The sequence below is a fragment of the Mus caroli genome, chromosome 11 (genome assembly GCF_900094665.2).
Source record: "Mus caroli chromosome 11, CAROLI_EIJ_v1.1, whole genome shotgun sequence".
In the NCBI taxonomy this organism is placed as follows: domain Eukaryota; kingdom Metazoa; phylum Chordata; class Mammalia; order Rodentia; family Muridae; genus Mus; species Mus caroli.
In genome coordinates this window covers 53,298,231-53,315,158 of record NC_034580.1, presented here as the reverse complement: position 1 = coordinate 53,315,158, position 16,928 = coordinate 53,298,231, and the positions used below count along the sequence as shown (strand labels likewise).

The 16,928-nt window shown below is 44.8% G+C and overlaps 1 pseudogene; it reads left to right on the top strand.

Moving 5' to 3' along the window:
- The first annotated feature begins 3,123 nt into the window (after positions 1-3,123).
- On the top strand, positions 3,124-4,081 carry LOC110305442 (annotated as a pseudogene).
- Positions 4,082-16,928: the final 12,847 nt, after the last annotated feature.

Here is a 16,928-nt window from a genome sequence, read left to right as displayed (position 1 = left end):
ATTAATTCCTCATTTCTGGGGTGTCAGAGTCTCTGTTGTGGTGGGGTGTGCATCGAACAAGCTCTCTTCTCTTCTGTGTGTCTCAGATCAATCTATCATCCGAATGGATTTTCCATAGGAGCCAGACTCCACTCAGGGAGCCCACATTATCTGAGGTCATTACTCACTGGGTGTGAACGGCTTCATAATCCGATCCTTGATGAGGTAAAGTGGGGCTCAGTCCCGGGTAATTCCTCTCAAGATGTAGTCATTTGTGCCCTGCACTAATCAATGAGAGTTTCCTCCCCAAAGCCTGAGATCTAGAGATTCGAGTAGGGACAGTGGCTTTTCCGGGAGTGGGAAATGGGGATGTGGAGGGGAGAGAAAGGCCACCCAGCAATGTGCTTCCCCTCAGGCCCCAGTTCCTGTTCCTCAACAATGTCCCAAATGCTCCGTTCCTGACTTGGTTCTCTGTCAAGGTCAAGGCTGTGGAAGCAGCAGTGTTGGGGTGACTAGTTTAAATGTACTGGGGGCTGAGAGCATGATCCAACCGCCTGGATCAAGTCCAAGGACTGTACCTGTACTGATCTTGGGCAACCATGGTGTCTTATGTTTGAGCTACAACCAAGCAACCTCAGAATGTTATTAGAGTGACTGCTGAAGGACTTACCAGAGAATTCCCTCCTGCTAGGTGTGGCACACTGCTTCAACCAAGAACTTCTTTCTATGGGTTGACATTTCTTCCCTTCCAGAAATGTAGTTGAATGTCATAACTCTCTCTATTACCTACCTTTTTATAACCATGATTTTTATCTAACTGTTGTTCGAGTCTAACCTGGCTCAAGAAGAAAACTAGACAGAGCTCAGTGTACAGCATCCAAGCCAGCCTGTTATGCCAACTGCCAAGGAGAAGATCGCACTCCTGGCTGTGTGTCAGCTTTGGCTTAGGACCTGAACACACCAGGGTTGAGACCACATGAGAAGACAGAATACCAGTCACAGCCACCGTTAACCAGTAGTATCACAAAGGCCATTCACACAGGTGAGTGCTTAAAATAACATCTGTGGGATTCCCAGCCTGGTCTCCACCAGGTTCATGCCTCTCCTCATGTATACTTTCTTTCCTCCTATCCTTGCCTTTCTTGGTATTAGATGGTTTTATGTAACAGTCACCATGTGATGTAAGGTACAGACCTGATAAAGCACGGCTTCTCCCAGGCAGACACATCCACAACCAGAAACACGAGTTACCTGGATAGATTAAGCCAAACAAAGTCCTGTTTAATGAAGAAGCCAATCCTCAGTCACTTGACTGTCAGGTCACCTCAAAGCCTATAGTCACAGGGTCACAAAGCCCAAAATCCCTCTTTAAGATCAAACCTAATTTTTCCTGGCCTTAAAAATACCCTTTGTAGAGTGAACGCTGGTCTTTGGGGGACAACGATATGTGCTTTAGTTGTAAGAAATGTATCTCTCTGGTAAGGGGGACAGGGCTGTGTATGTAAGAGCACTTCAAGGGTATGTGCTCCAAATATTCCAAATCCCCTTTCCCTCATCAGCATTTAATGTGCTTTGGAGACAAGAGAGGTCTCCAGAATTGCCTCATCTGCTCTCTGGAGAGGGAAGATTGTCCCATCCGGGCCCTATGGGGAGGGAAACAGAGCCAGAGTGAGGGTCTACTAGAATAGCATTGCCTCAGGGCTGGGAACACTCTACAACTGATGCTGTCAGGGAGGTAGCTTGCGACACTGAAGTACCAAGAACCTCAAAGACCAGCCTCCTGGATGGCTCATCTCATTTTCTCCAGTTTTAGAGAGAAGTCCAAAGTTGAGTGTTGAATTTCATTTCAGGTTAGTTCTAGGACATCCCATAATTACAATCAGCATGATGGAGAGCAAGCTCACATTCGTCTGATGCTGTACCCAGGTGGGTACCCACATCATGGGCGACTACCCAGAGCCATCAGCTGCACGTGTTAATTATCCATTAAAACATGCCTCCACCACGCACGTTTAAACTAACAAGGGAAGTGATTCAGCCAGGAGCAAATTAGTAATATTGCTAGCAGCAGCAGCTGAGGCAAATGGTGAATTCAGGTTTTCTGTATGTGATGCTAATCATTGAACCCAGAGCCTGGAGCACCCAAGGCAAGCACTGTGATACACTCCAGCTCCCGGACATCATCATTAACAGTCTAATTACATTGTAAAGCTCAAGCTCTTGCAGAGCGAAACAATCCACACCTGCTACTCTAATTGTCCCATCGTGTTTTTCTCCTCTGCATGAGGTGAGTGACCCCTGAGATCACAACCATCCTCTCAGTTAGAACACATTTGCAGAGATGTACACGGACTAGAGGAAATCCCTCGTGCCCTTCAGAACCCTATATGGTCCTTGAGGACAGTGACTTGGAAGAGGTATCCCTAGCTCCAAATCATGGCTCTTCTGGCATCATCTGCTGTGTGGTTCATGGTGCTAGTCCATCCTTTTCTGCATCCCATGATCTCTTGCTTCTGGGTGGAGGCTCCCAATACAAGGCTACATACATGGCAAACTGTTCAAATCTCAAGAACATTGAAAAGTATTTACAAATCATCAAATATAATATGATTGTGTTATTATATAGCAAATACACAAAAAGAATCCAACTAATTGTTAATGCTGTGTGTGTGTGTGTGTGTGGTGTGTGTGTATGTGTGTTTTTGCAGATGCCTCAGGAGGCTAGAAGAAGGCATTATATCCCCTGGATAGGGAGTTCTGGGCAGTTGTGAGCTAATTGCTACATATTGGTGAACTCAGGTCCTCTGGAAGAGCAGCAAGGCCTCTGAACCATCTCTTTGGTGCTGAAGCCGATTTTTTTTTTTTTTGGCACCTCTCTGGTCTGTTCATGCTAGCACCTGCTTACATCAATTAATTACATCATTTTAATGTCACATACAAAATATTTAAATATTTAAATAACCCCATACTCAGTCTCAAGACCAGAACTTTCATACCTAAATGTATTTTCACAAGATTGAGTTTTATTCTAAAAAATAGGTCTGGTCCCAGCTGTTAACTTTGTTTTTCTTGGATTTGATAATGATAATCAAAGGAGATGATTCTGATCGCATTTCTAATGTTTTCTCTGCACCGCCTAGCTCAATGCTGGGAGTCCAGAACATTAGCAGAGGAAATGGGACCTTAGCAGACTTCATTCTCCTGGGACTTTTCCCAGAGCTGCGCCATCTGGGCATCCTTGTCATTTCTATTCTCCTGATCTATCTCATCGCATTCACAGGGAATGCCATCCTGGTCCTCTTGATCTGGGCAGACTCTCGCCACCACACCCCAGTGTACATACTACTCAGTCAGCTCTCTTCTCTCTTATCGACTTGGCCTTAATTTCCACCACTGCCCCGAAGATGGTCATCAACTTTTTCTCCAGAAAGAAAAGCATCTCCAAGGTTGCCTGCAGGACCCAGATTTTCTGCTTCTTTGCCCTTGGTGGTCGTGAGTGTCTCCTTCTGGCCCTCATGGCTTACAACCGCTATGTGGCTGTCTGTAATCCCTTGAGATATTCAATTATCATGAACAATAGAGTCTGTCTGTGGATGGCCCTCGTGTCCTGGGGTGGAGGTGCCCTAAATTCTCTCATCAACACCTTCTACATCATGCACTTCCCATTCTGTGGCTCCAGGGAAATCCACTACTTCTTCTGTGAGATGCCCGCTGTTCTGAGGCTCTCTTGTGAGGACTTCTTTGTATGAGATGGTGGTGTCTGTCAATTGCACCGTGTTTGTTCTTCTCCCCTTGGGACTCATCACGTACTCCTATCTGCTCATCTTCCTCGATGTTCTCCGAATGAATTCTCCAGAGGGCAAGAAGAAAGCCCTGGCCACGTGTTCCTCTTACCTGGCCATTGTGAGTCTCTTCTATGGGCCTGCCATGATCATCTACATGACCCCCCAACACTTTCCACACTCCAGAACAGAATGAAATACTCGCTATGATTAACACCATCTTTACCCCTATGCTCAACCCTCTCATCTACAGCCTGAGGAACAAGGAGGTGCATGCTGCCCTGAGAAAAGTAATGAGTCAACGATTCATTTTAAAGTAGAAGACAGGTATGGTGGTGCACCCTTTAAGCCCAGCACTTTGGAGGCAGAAGCAGGCAGGTCTTTTGTCTTCATAATGAGCAACCAACCAGACCAACATATATAATTCCAAACTGCATTCACACTTATCCTTATACCCACAAATATGTGTAGCTCTCATCCCTCATCAAAGAAGCTCCTTCTCTGTGACAAAACAGGTCAAACTGCAGAGAACCCAGCCCACCATCATCTATAACACAGATTCCCACTAAAGCTCAAGGAATGTTGTTCTGGCATTTTAAGAGTGATCCCACCCCATTCATATTCCCTACAACACTGTCAAAGGCCAATTCATTAATAAATGCTTAATGAGAACTTGCTCTGTAGCCAACATTGCCACATTCTCAGGAAGATCATAGGAGCAGCCTCTTAATTTTCTGTAATAAAAAAAAAGTGAGAGAATGCCTCTAAGTATGAAGAATAGTGCATTTTGGGAATATGAAGGATGCATTATGGGAAAGCAGTGATGCAACAGAAGCTGGGGAAGAGTGTGAAGTACTTTGCTGTCCTTTGAGGAGGACTGGATCCTCCTGAAATGGCCACTCATAGTGGATAGTGAATCACAGAAACCATGACTACAGCTGGTCAGGCTCATTAATTTAAATGAAATAAGTGTGCAAAAGTGTTGATCTCCTAGTTCTATATCTAATGTTGTAGCCCCAAACAAGAAAAAAAAACATCCTATGGACCAGCTTTGTTTTCTTATGATGACCTGGACATTACATCAATTTCTGGTCCTTGGAGTTTAATAAATGCTAATATGACGTACTAGTGCAGGATCACCATAAAAATTCCTTAAGTTCTTCCTCCTTCTCTCTCTTTCTCTCTCTCTCTCTCTCTCTCTCTCTCTCTCTCTCTCTCTCNCNCNCACACACACACACACACACACACACACACACACACACACCAGTGTCCCAGTGTTCTCTACAAAGGAATTGTTAGCAAGTATTACTGACCTAACACGTGAAGTCAGAAATAAATGGCTTCATCTCTCAAATTAAGCTCAAATGGGAGCATGTCCCTGGGCTAGCCTCATCTCTAAGTGTGGGATGTTGCTCTAATGAAGGAGAGAGATGCTCTCATTTTCAGTATCGTAGGGCTCATGAGGGAGTTTCACAAGCTCAAGCCCTGGACCTGCTGGAGGCACATCTCGGTCATGAGTAGCTCCTCACTCAATGCAGCAGGAGAACTGAGGTAAAGTGACCATTTGCTGCCCTTCCAGGGCTGGAACTGCACCTGATGACACTGTGAACAAAGTCTCTCAAACAGGACGAAAAGCCCCAGGACAAGAAACTGATTCACAGTGTGCCTTGGCACATGCAGAAAGTTAAAGTCTTCATGAGGACCACACAAAGTCCAGGACAACCCAACCCAATGCCCAAGGGCTTCATGGTGTCTTTAAGGCTTGCTGTTTAAGTACCAGGACCTGAGAAGATGTCCCTAGCACTAGATGCTGTGTTGGTGACTTTTCTATTTCTCTGACCAAGTACCTGGTAAGGCAGAACTTACATAAGGAGAGGTGTGTTTTAGCTCACAGTCCGAGGGACAGTCGTGGTAGAGAAAGCACGGTACCCGTGGGAGGCTGCATGCTCACTTCTGGGTTAATAGGAACGTAGAGAAAGGGGAATTCATTTCGTACACAGTTTCATCTCTCCATCGTTGTTCAGTCCAGGACAAAATTCCATGATGGTGTCCAACGTGGGCAGGTCCTCTCCCACTCTGAAAATACCCAGAGACAGGCACAAAGGTGTCCCTCAGTAATGTCCTTTAGAATTCTTAACCCAATGAAGTTGACAGTGAAGATTAACTTTTCAATGTTTGAAAAGTTGTTGGCCAGTGGGTGAGGGAACTGGTAGCCAAGGTTGGTAGTCTGAGTCCAATCCCTGGGACCCACATGGAAGATCTGATTCCCACAGTGTCCCCTGACCTCCACATATGCTGACACACAGACACATGTACACACACACACACACACACACACACATTAAATAAATAAATAAATGATTCAAAGATCCATTAAAGAATGCAACACCTCAGTAAAGGAAAAATTTTTTCCACTTAGGATGTAGTATAACACAATCTGATGAATACAAGGAATTACTACTGCAAATTTCAATTTACTGAGTAAATTTTAGATATTCTTATCATTGCATGTTGTATTTGATAGGATATGATAATTATCTTGATTAAATCATTTGACATTGTTACACTCCAAAACCATGGCATACTTTTTTGCCACATAAGCATAGAAATTGTAGTTGATTAGTTTTTTGAATAAAAGGTTTTATTAATGTCAAATGCATTCAGTTTTTTAAGTTGTTCGGGAGTGCTAATAGAAATGAGGTGTGAGCATCACATGGCAGCTGTGGGGCAGAACACTCCACTGAGGAGTGGATGGCCAAAAATGAAGTCTTCCAAAGATAAAAGAGGGGACTGTGTTAGGGCTGAGGTGTGAAGTCTGAGATATGAGACTGAGATGAAAGGTTGAAGAGGGATGGATGAGGTAGAAGGGCTGTGGTGTGAGGGCTAAGATGGGAAGTCAGTGTGAAGTCTAAGGTGGGAAATCAGTGTGAAGTCTGAGATATGAGAATTGAGGTGGAAGATTGAAGTGCGAGGGCTGAAGTGGGAGGGCTGAGGTGGGAGTGATGAGGTGTTAAGGCTGAGGTGTGAAGCCAAGGTATGAGGATTGTGGTGGAAAAACTGATGGGTAAGGGCAAAGGTGTAAGAAAGATGTGGTGTGAGGCCAAGATGGCAGGACTAAGGTAGGAGAACTGAGGTAGGAGGGCTAAGAAAAGAAGGCTGAAGTGTGAGGTCTGTGATGGAAAAACTGAGGTGTGAATGCCCAGGTATGAAAGCTGAAGTGTGAGGGCTGAGGCAGAAGGACAAAATGGGAGGGCTGAAGTAGGAAAGCTGAGGTGCTAGAGCTGAGGTGGAAAAACCAAAGTAGAAAGGGTGAGGTATGAGCCTAAGGGGTGAATTTGAGGTGTGAGGGCTGAGGTGGAAGGGCTGAGGTATGAGTGCTGAGGTAGAAGGCTAAGATGTGAAGGATGAAATGGAAAGGATGAGGTATGAGGGCTGAGGTGTAGGACTGAAGTGAGAAGACTAAGGTGTTATGCTGAGATGGGAAAGCTGAGGTATGAGAACTGAGGAGGAAGTGCTGAGGTTCATAGGCTGAGGTGTGAGAGGTGTAGTGGGAAAATGTAGGTGTGCCTAGGTGTGAGGGTTGAGGTAGAAAGGCTGAGGTGGAAGACTGTGATGTGAAGCTGAGGTCGAAAGACTAAGATGGGAGGCTGAAGTGGGAAGGTTGAGGTAAAAGGACTGAGGTGTGAGAGCTGAGCTAGAAAGGCTAAGGTGTGAGGCAGGGCTGGAAAGGCTGAGGCGTGAGGGTTTCAGAGTGAAGCTGAGGTAGGAAGACTAAGGTGTAAGTCTGAGGGCTAAGGTAGGAAGGTTGAAGTGGGAGGCTGAGGTGGAAAAGCTGAGGTGTGACGCTAAGGTGTAAGCCTGAGGTGTGAGGCTAAGGTGTGAGCCTGAGGTATGAGGCTGAGGTGGGAAGGCTTGTTGTCTGTGAAGGATCCCTTAGTTATCCACATGGAAGAGTCAACACATTGGAAGTTTTCTTATTCTGAATAATTCCCATGAGGCCTGGAAATTTTCCCTGGGTGTCTCCCAGGACCCTGATGGTTGTGAGTCCTAAGAGTGTATAGGAACAGGCTCTGTTTATCTGAATGTATACTGAAGACTGTCACTGCTTGTCAGAGCTGCCTACCTGGCACCACTCTGTGCCTACCATAAGCAGGGAGTGTCAGGAGAGTGATGGAGTCCTCTGGAGGATCATCCTGAGCCACCATGGTGGCTCTTTACCCTGCTGGGATTTGGTCCTCCCGGCCCTTAATTCAAATCTAGAAAATGACTTCATACCAATAAACAAAAATAATTGTCTCCACTGTTTCCAGTCAACATAAGGGAGTACCAAAGCTAGCTACAATTTCTGAATTCCTTAAGGATGACATAAAGTATAAACACTTTCTGGTAAAGTGTAACCATGCTGACTCAACAGTCTGATGATTTTAATTTCACTTATAACTGAGTGAAAATAGTCAGTTTGCTATTATCCCATCCAAGTATTTTTATAACTTAGATTTTATGATAATTATATTAAGGAAAAAGGTAAAAATACTAATTATTGACCATCTCAGAGTTCAAATTTCCCCCACTTTCCATATGTGTAAAAAACACAGTTTTTACCATTGCAGTTGCAATAAAGTTTAACATTTATGTTATACCATCCTTGCTTTCACTACATATTATAAGCATGGTCGTTTTTTAAGGATTAATGGCATTCCATGTGGTAGACCTAAGAGCATGTACATACCTATTTCTCAATAGCTTGGCAGCATTTGCTTTTTCTTGTACTATGATAGTCTAAGCTACATGGACGCTATGAGCATGTGACTTTGTCACCTTTATTCATAGCTGCTTTAGCATAAGTTCACAGAAACGAAACTGTAGGATCAAAGTGTTTTCTAAATATTTTTGTTAATCTGTGTTGTTACAAAATCTGAATATGCACACAAAACTTAGTACGTACAATTTGGGATTTCAGGTTCCATGAAAACCAACTACTTGGAGTAACCCTTCCATAAACTCATTTGAATGATCAGGACTCGCATGCTCAGCTCTCTATAATCTACCAAAGGGCTGCTCCTGATGGGTCTGTCCAGATCAGTACTAACCTAGGCAGCTAGAGTCAGGGACACAGCAGCGGCTCCTGAGAACGTCAAAGCCCCCTCAGCAGCATCAATAAAATGCCTTCATGGGTGGAAGATAAAGACTGTATGTTTTCTGTCATTTGTCGTTCCTAGATTCCATACAGATATGTAAAATCATGTACATATATGTGGCACAAAATGGAAGGGAAACTGTCTGGGGACAGACAGGACTCACAGGAAGGGGAGGGAGAGGACAGGTATGTGCTCCACATGTAAGGCACGTTGTATGGAAGTGCCCTTGCACAACACAGCACTGTGTGCAATGTGGAAGTGCCCTTGCACTCATCTCACTGTATGAGATTTTTAAAGGCACTTTCACAGACACTCTAGAGTTTGACATTTTAAAGTCTATCCCTAAAGCAAGCTAGGGGGCCTGCTATTCCTTGGTTTAAATACTGGCTAAACTCCTTGGCCCTAAGACAGTCATGTGATTGTCCCTGCCACTTTGAAGCCCACAGATATGATGATTCATATCTCATGGTACTGATGTGCAGATGAAAATCCCTACATCCACGCCCAACATATCAAGACTATGGCAAGTGGTGGCTATTTATATTGTTATGCTAAATAATAATAATCAATGGCAGATGTTTAAAACAGTAATTTTAAAATATTACATTTCTTTGTGTATGTATGTGCACTGTATATGCATGTATGTGTGCATGTGTATGTGTGTCCTTATATGTGCATGTATACACATGTTTGCACATGCATGTGAAGGCTTCAACTTCAGATAACATCCCTTAGGTTCTACCTTGTTTTTGAGACAGAGTCCCTCATTGGCCTAAAACCCACTGAGGAGACTAGGCTGGCTGGTCAGGGAGCCCTAAAGAGCTCCCTGTCTCTACCACACCAATGCTAGGAGTAACCACACATCAACAAGCTCTGCTTTGTTAGGTAAATTCTAGGAGCCAAGCTCGGTCCTCCTACTAAAAAGACAAACATTTTACCAGCTGAGCCATCTCCCTGGCTCTAAAGTAGCACATTAACAAAAATACTTGTGATTTTAGGAAAAAAAATACTAGAATGACCACACTTCCTGTAACAATATTTAGTTGTTTGCCTGTGTAAGAACATTCCAGTGGGATTAATACAGGATCATAGACACAAATCTAGAACCGGGTGATGTCAAAGAGGAATGAGTCCAGTTTTAAACAATGATACAATGATGCAATGATGCAAATAACTAGGGACCTACAGCTAACATCACCTAAACAACCACACCATGCAGTGGAATGATTGCCAATTAAAACAACAAAAATTGTATATAAGAGCCTAGAAGTGACCGCCACATCTCTATCAGTCAGAAAAGTGTTGAAACCCGGATGACCACAATGTGTATAAACCATAAAGAACTTAGAATGTAATGAGGAGGGGAGTTCAACAAAGAATAAAAGTCTCATGGAGGACGGACTTGCAAAGACACAATTTAAAATTCGTGAGTGTTCAATGGCAGGAGCCAAGAATTGACTGCTTCTCCTTTGTTCTATGAAGCGCCAAGCAGAAGATACAAATTAAGCAAAAGCAAGCCCCACTGGCCTTTTCTTCTACCAGTTCAATGAGCCTGGGGTGCATCCCAGAGCGTTCTGCCATGGTAGCTTTAACTCTACCTGTGCAGAGAACTGGGTCACATGACCTCATGGAAAATCTCATCTGATGCTTATGGACCAGAATGGCATTAGGGTAAGCATCCTGGTGCAGCCCAACCTTGCAGGTACTTCATAAGTATTGTTGGGCAAACAAAGTGTGAGATCACATATGAGGAACAAAAAGGCCCAGGGTATCTCAGTTGTACACTGCTTGCCTATAATGCATGAGACCCTGGTTTCAACCCTCAGTGCCATATAAAACTGGCATTCATGGTGAATGCCTGTAATCCTAGCACTTAGGAGGTAGAAGCAGCAGGACCAGGATGGAGTCAAGGTCACTTTTAGCTATATAGAAAACTTCAAGGTCTGCTTGGACTATGAGATTCAGACAGAAGAGGGAATAGTGAGAGAAAACAGCTTCAATCGCATTGCAGGCATCTGTGTACTGTGATGACCTAAATCCCAAGGATAAACATATGTCTGGTGGGGCACATACAGGCCATGTGGAAGACAAGGAAGGGAATGGTCTCCATGGTGACCATCAACCTGTGTCCACATCCCAGATCTGCTGTTGGTTGCGCAGGTGACCTGGACACTGAACTACTTAACCATCTATGTTTTCATGTTTTAAAACAATGATTGATCTACCCATGTCCTGCTAATGTATAAGTGGGATAAGGTTGTGCATATCTAACACCATACAGCGGATAAAACTAGATGAGCTCACTTCCCATTCTAAAGTCTTTCATTAGACATTAGAGAATGTTGAGAAATAAAAACACATTAGAAGAGTAAGACCTTTGAAAAATTATAACTGGGGCTGGAGAGATGGCTCAGCAGTTAAGAGCACTGACTGCTCTTCCAGAAATCCTGAGTTCAATTCCTAGCAACCACATGGTAGCTCACAACCATCTGTAATGGGATCTGATGCCCTCTTTCTGGTCTGTCTGAAGACAGCTACAGTGTACTCACATAGATAATAAATAAATAAATCCTTTTTTTTTTTTAACTGAAGCAGGGAGTGGTTGGCACACACTTTTTTTTAGGCATTTTTTATTAGATATTTTCGTCATTTACATTTCAAATGCTATCCCCAAAAGGCACACACCTTTAATCCCAGCACACAGGCAGGTGAATCTCTGACTTCAAAGCCAGTCTGATCTACTGAGTTCCAGGACAGCCAGGGTTAAACAGAGAAACCCTGCCTCAAAAAATAAATTATATACATACTTACACACATACATACATGTTATAACTGAAGTCAACTTCAGTTGATTAAGAAAAGGATGAGAGGGAGGAGGGAGAGAGAGGGCCAAGGGAGGAAGGGAGGCCTTGCATGTCTCTAATTGCTCACTGGTGAGGCAGTTTCCCCCAGACACCAAGCTGATGTTCTGTTGATATGTTGACTTGCACCCAAGATTTCCCAAGCATTTCATGAATATATATGTGATTTAGAACAATAGCCTGGGGGCCCTGGTGCCCTGAAGGTCCTTCACTGCAGCTGTGTGTGTGTGTGTGTGTGTGTGTGTGTGTGTGTGTGTGTGTGTGTGTGTGTGCTTTCTTAGAGAAGCCTCCACTTCTCTAGAATTGATGAGTTTTATGGCAGACTTTGACACGAGCTATTTCCAACTTGAGATCTAGCTTGCTTCCCTTTGCAGAACCACTGGGTTTCCTACTCAGAAACCATCAAGGAACACTTGGGATCCAGTAGGATCTGTGGGTTTCAAATTTGAAAGACTCCCCCAGCCTGGAGACAGACATCTAAGCTGTGCACAGGTGAGGAAAATCTTACCCTCAAAACTGACTGAGAGAGGTTAAAGAACCCAGACCTCCCTTCATCAGCTCTTTTAAAGACAAATCCCTCTCTTCTGGGGTGTCCTGCTTCCTGGAAGCCCAGCTGTCTCTGTTCACTGGCTTGAGCTTCTCTCTGCTCCAGTACTGAGTTGGGGCACAAAAGATCTGAGAATTACAAACCTGGTTCGTCATCTTGTATATGTCTCTTCATATACATATTCCATTTCTTTAAATATTTCCACCTAGGTTTAGCTTGATGGGTGTATGTAAGTTATATGTCGTGGGACATAGTGATCATAGTCTGTAAGTTATGCTAAGTCTGCTCATTGTTGTCCCTTAAATGATAGTGATAGACTATCAATCACTAATTTGGGAGATGTGAGGTTTTGGAGAGCAAATGTCAGAACAAGACCTGGCTTTTGGTCATAACCCATCACTCTGTCAACTCACAGTCCCAGCTTTCTACAGCTGTGAAAGACTCTGAGTATGGTCCTGGCTCATAGAAGGCATAAAAGGAAAGACAGTACAGCTGTCTGCATCCAGAGAGCCCGGACCTGAGAAATCCCAGTGTCACGTGGCTGTGCAGCACAGAGGAAGCAACCTCTCCCTCCCTGGAACTGCTCCAGCAAGGGACAAAATGTCTCAGAAATTAGTGACTCTCAGCCTTGACAGCCTGCAGAACAGTGAAGCAAGAACGGTGAACATTCCGTCTGTTGGTCAAGCATCTAACTGACTAGTAGTCAGGAGCCCTGTAGCAGCTCTAGCCTTCTGGCAGAGGCTGACCTCATACTCAGAGGAGCCTAGAAACCCCCTGTGCTCTGCAGGGTAAACGGTTCTGCCTTTTGCTGTGTGTCTCTCGTACCCACATACTCATCTGCTCAGACAGCTGTTTGGGCCAAGCTGTTGCTCACTCTCTTAGAGCCAACTACGTTTGAATCCCCAGAAGCCTGGTCTGAGGATGTTTGGGTGCTACAAATGATGGGAATCGCCATTATTTAGAGGGTTTCTCCTGGGCTCTAGAGATAGCTCAGTCAGTAAAACATTCGTCTTGCAAGCTTGAGACCCTGGGTTTGATCCCCTGGAATCCACACAAAAAGTCAGGCTTATCTGTGTGCTTTTCTCCCAGTACTGAGGAAGAGGAGTTAGGAGGACCCTTGCCTGGAGAATCGCCAGCCTAGCCTACTTAATGAGCCCTAGGACAGTGAGACACCCTGCCCTCAAAAAATCAAGCTAGATAGTGTCTGAGGAGGGACCCCCAAGGTGTCCTCTGATCTCTACACACATGATCACACACATACACATGTGCCTGCACACATGCACCCTACACATGAACACACACAGTCTCCCAGCTCAGTCTTCCCCTTTCCTCCTCAGATGATCTGTAGTGGTCACGCCCATTCACACCACCCCCTCAGCATGCTAATTCAGCTTCCACACAGGAAAGGGGATGGAAGCACCCTCACATATGTTTGAGAGACTTCAAGCTCACCACAGACAAGGGAAGAGCAGGAGTGGACTTACTGGGCCTCAGAACTGTGGATGTGTGGAGCTGGCTAACGCTTGGTGGGGAGGTCCTTGAACCCTGCCTGGCTTCTCCCGCAATGGGATGCCAGCAGCATCCCTCTTCTTCCTGAGCACCAAATTGGGTTTCAGACATGAACAAAGGTCCACCAAGGAGCAAGTAACTCTTGGTTGTAAACATGGGACTAGAGCAATGGTTCTTAGGAGTCTCTTAGTAGCTTACTTGGAAGACTGTTGAAATAGACAGCTTTCTGAGATCCACCTAGTTTCTCACTTGTTGGATCCGAGTTGGAGCCTGAGAGTTTTCACATCCAACACGTGATGCATGATGCTTATCTGGAGGCCACCCCTGGTCTACCTCTGCTGCTGCTACAATGGGGTCACCCATCATTCCTGTCTGGGAAGTTCCTAACTCAGTAGATTTGTTAGTGCTCAGAACTTCTTTTGAAACCTTCCAAAGACCAGGCTATGTTTCCAGACCAGTTAAATGGCTGCCTTTAGGAGCAGAGAACAGGCTCTGGGGGTTGTGGAGATGTGAAGATCATTTCAATATGAAGACCACACAGACTTCTAAGTCCCTTGACTTCATCACTGACTTTCTGACTTCTGATGAGGTAGTTTCCAGTCTCTCGGTAAGCTTGTTGTGCAAGTCTAAGCTGCATGGAGAGTGAGGAGCACTCCCCAGGACTGTGTAATTGAAGTCCTGAAAGTGGGGAAATCGGGGAAGGACAATCATGAAAGCCTCTCAATGGTGACATTGTGGAGGATGTGGGCATGCTAGTGACAGCCACCACTCTGCTGTCCTTGCAGGAAAGCTCCATAGAATATACTGTGTAGAGAAGGAACTCTAAGGAATATAAGGATTCTTTGTCCTGTACGAAGGGGACAAATTTCACCCTCGGCTTTCATGGCTCCCCATGCAGACTTCCCAAGAGAGGCACTTTGGTCTCTGAACCTCAGCCTACAGCAGCTGCAAGTGAACATGGAAGACAGAGAGAAGTCAACGGGAAGCCGGGCGTGGTGGCGCACGCCTTTAATCCCAGCACTCGGGAGGCAGAGGCAGGCGGATTTCTGAGTTCGAGGCCAGCCTGGTCTACAAAGTGAGTGCCAGGACAGCCAGGGCTACACAGAGAAACCCTGTCTCGAAAAACCCAAAAAAAAAAAAAAAAAAAAAAAAAAAAAAAAAAAAAAAAGAAGTCAACGGGAGAGGCGGGTTCCTAAAAGATAGCACAGACTGGGACAGTATGAAGTGAGTTGTGGAGGGAAAGACAGCTCTCTTCTCTCTCTCAAGGTCTTAGCACTTGTATCTCTGATGGTCAGCAAGCTTTTCTAATGACAAACACCTGACATGGTTGAAATTAAGGCTATATATAGCTCTGAGTGTGTGTGTGATGAAAGGGATGAAATACCAGCCCAACTGTGGGATTGAATCAGATGTAAAGTGGGCCCAGAAAAACCAGGAGTCAAAACAACCAAGCGAACCCTGGGCTAGATGCAGCCTATAACAGCACATGTGAGTTAAATCCACATATCCCTTTGTTCAGTGTAGACAGTCCTCAGTGTCTGAAGTCTACTGATTCTGTTCTCAACATGCTGGAAGAGACAAGGGCAAAAGACCTCCTCTCTTCTGGAACAGTACGAAAGAAAAAGAATTCCTTTGAGTGATTGTTTTCTCTTCTCTCTCTCTCTCTCTCTCTCTCTCTCTCTCTCTCTCTCTCTCTCTCACACACAGAGAGAGAGAGAGAGAGAGAGAGAGAGAGAGAGAGAGAGAGATTCATATAGATAAGCGTGCAGTGCACACATAGGCAGGCACCTGTTACAGACATTGAAGAGCACATGTATACATCAACTCTAAAATCCCACCAAGGGAAGGAAACCCTTGTTGGAAGAAGGGGGAAACACTGCTGTAACAAGCAGGAGTGTCTTGTGCTCCCAAATGGGATGTTGACCTCCCATGACCGTGGCATGGGGGTAGAAACAGAGATGGTGGAGCCTCTACGAGCAAACGTGTTTTCCTATGTACACACCTTCCTATGGTCCCCAACATTGATCCAAATTCTATGGAGAAATATAAAAAAATGGTACAGGACTTCGCCTCAGATAAACTTCAGTCTGTCTGGAGGTATGTCCACCATACTCCACCCTGTTTCAAGAGGGAAAAAAAAAACAGGAAATCTACACATGGGAGGGACTGCAAGCCCTTTGCAGAGAAGTATTTAGTTATGATGTGAAATTAAGTTGCTTGTGTGAAAGGAGTCGCTTCCATGCCTGCTCCAGAAAAGGCACACCCTCTCAGTTTTATCCTACACCCACAATACCCCTGGATCGTATGCACAGGCACCCCACCTTACATAGGAGTATGTGCAAGCTACGCAATGGCAATGGCATTGCAGCCAGCAGCAGCTGATGCTCCAGCGGTCAGGTCTCCTACAGACACTCACCACTTAACACTCTCATTCTTTGAGAAGAGGGACCTGGGACTAGCTGAGCATTCTGCATAAGGTACATAGCTAGGAATCAGTGAATCTTGGTCATGGAACTAGCAACTTGTAAACATACTTAAGCACAACCCTTTAAGTGGGATAAAATTTGAACAGGACATTCAGCCATTTCAGAATAAAAATATTGTGCTGTGTGAGTTCCTAGGCTTTTTAATTTGTCTCAGTGGAGAAGAGGGAAGGGGAATGCTTTCCTGTAGAGATTTCCCCGGGGGTGGGGGGTGACTACATCACAGGAGGCATCACATGATGTCTTGAGAGCCTTGAGGCTCTTGTGATTAGGTCAGATTGCCACTAGCATCTAGAGGATACAGTGCGGTATGGCGCTAAGTGTTCTACAACCCACAGGGCATCACTGACTGCAAAAGATTACCCAGCCATGACTGCCAGTGGTACTGAGGTTGAGAAAGGACACTGCAGAATAGCTGTGAAGATTCTAGATGCAGGTGAAAGGCCAAGTTTGTTGATCATGTTTCATATTGCTCGCCAATAGTGAGGTTCTTTCTAGATATAAAATCTGAGATGTTTGAGACATAAAGCAAGTTATGCTTACAAAATGCTAAAACTTCTCATTCTCTTTATGGGAAAGTCTTGAACACACCTGAAGCTTCATTTGTATTTTAGTACAAGGTCAGTAGA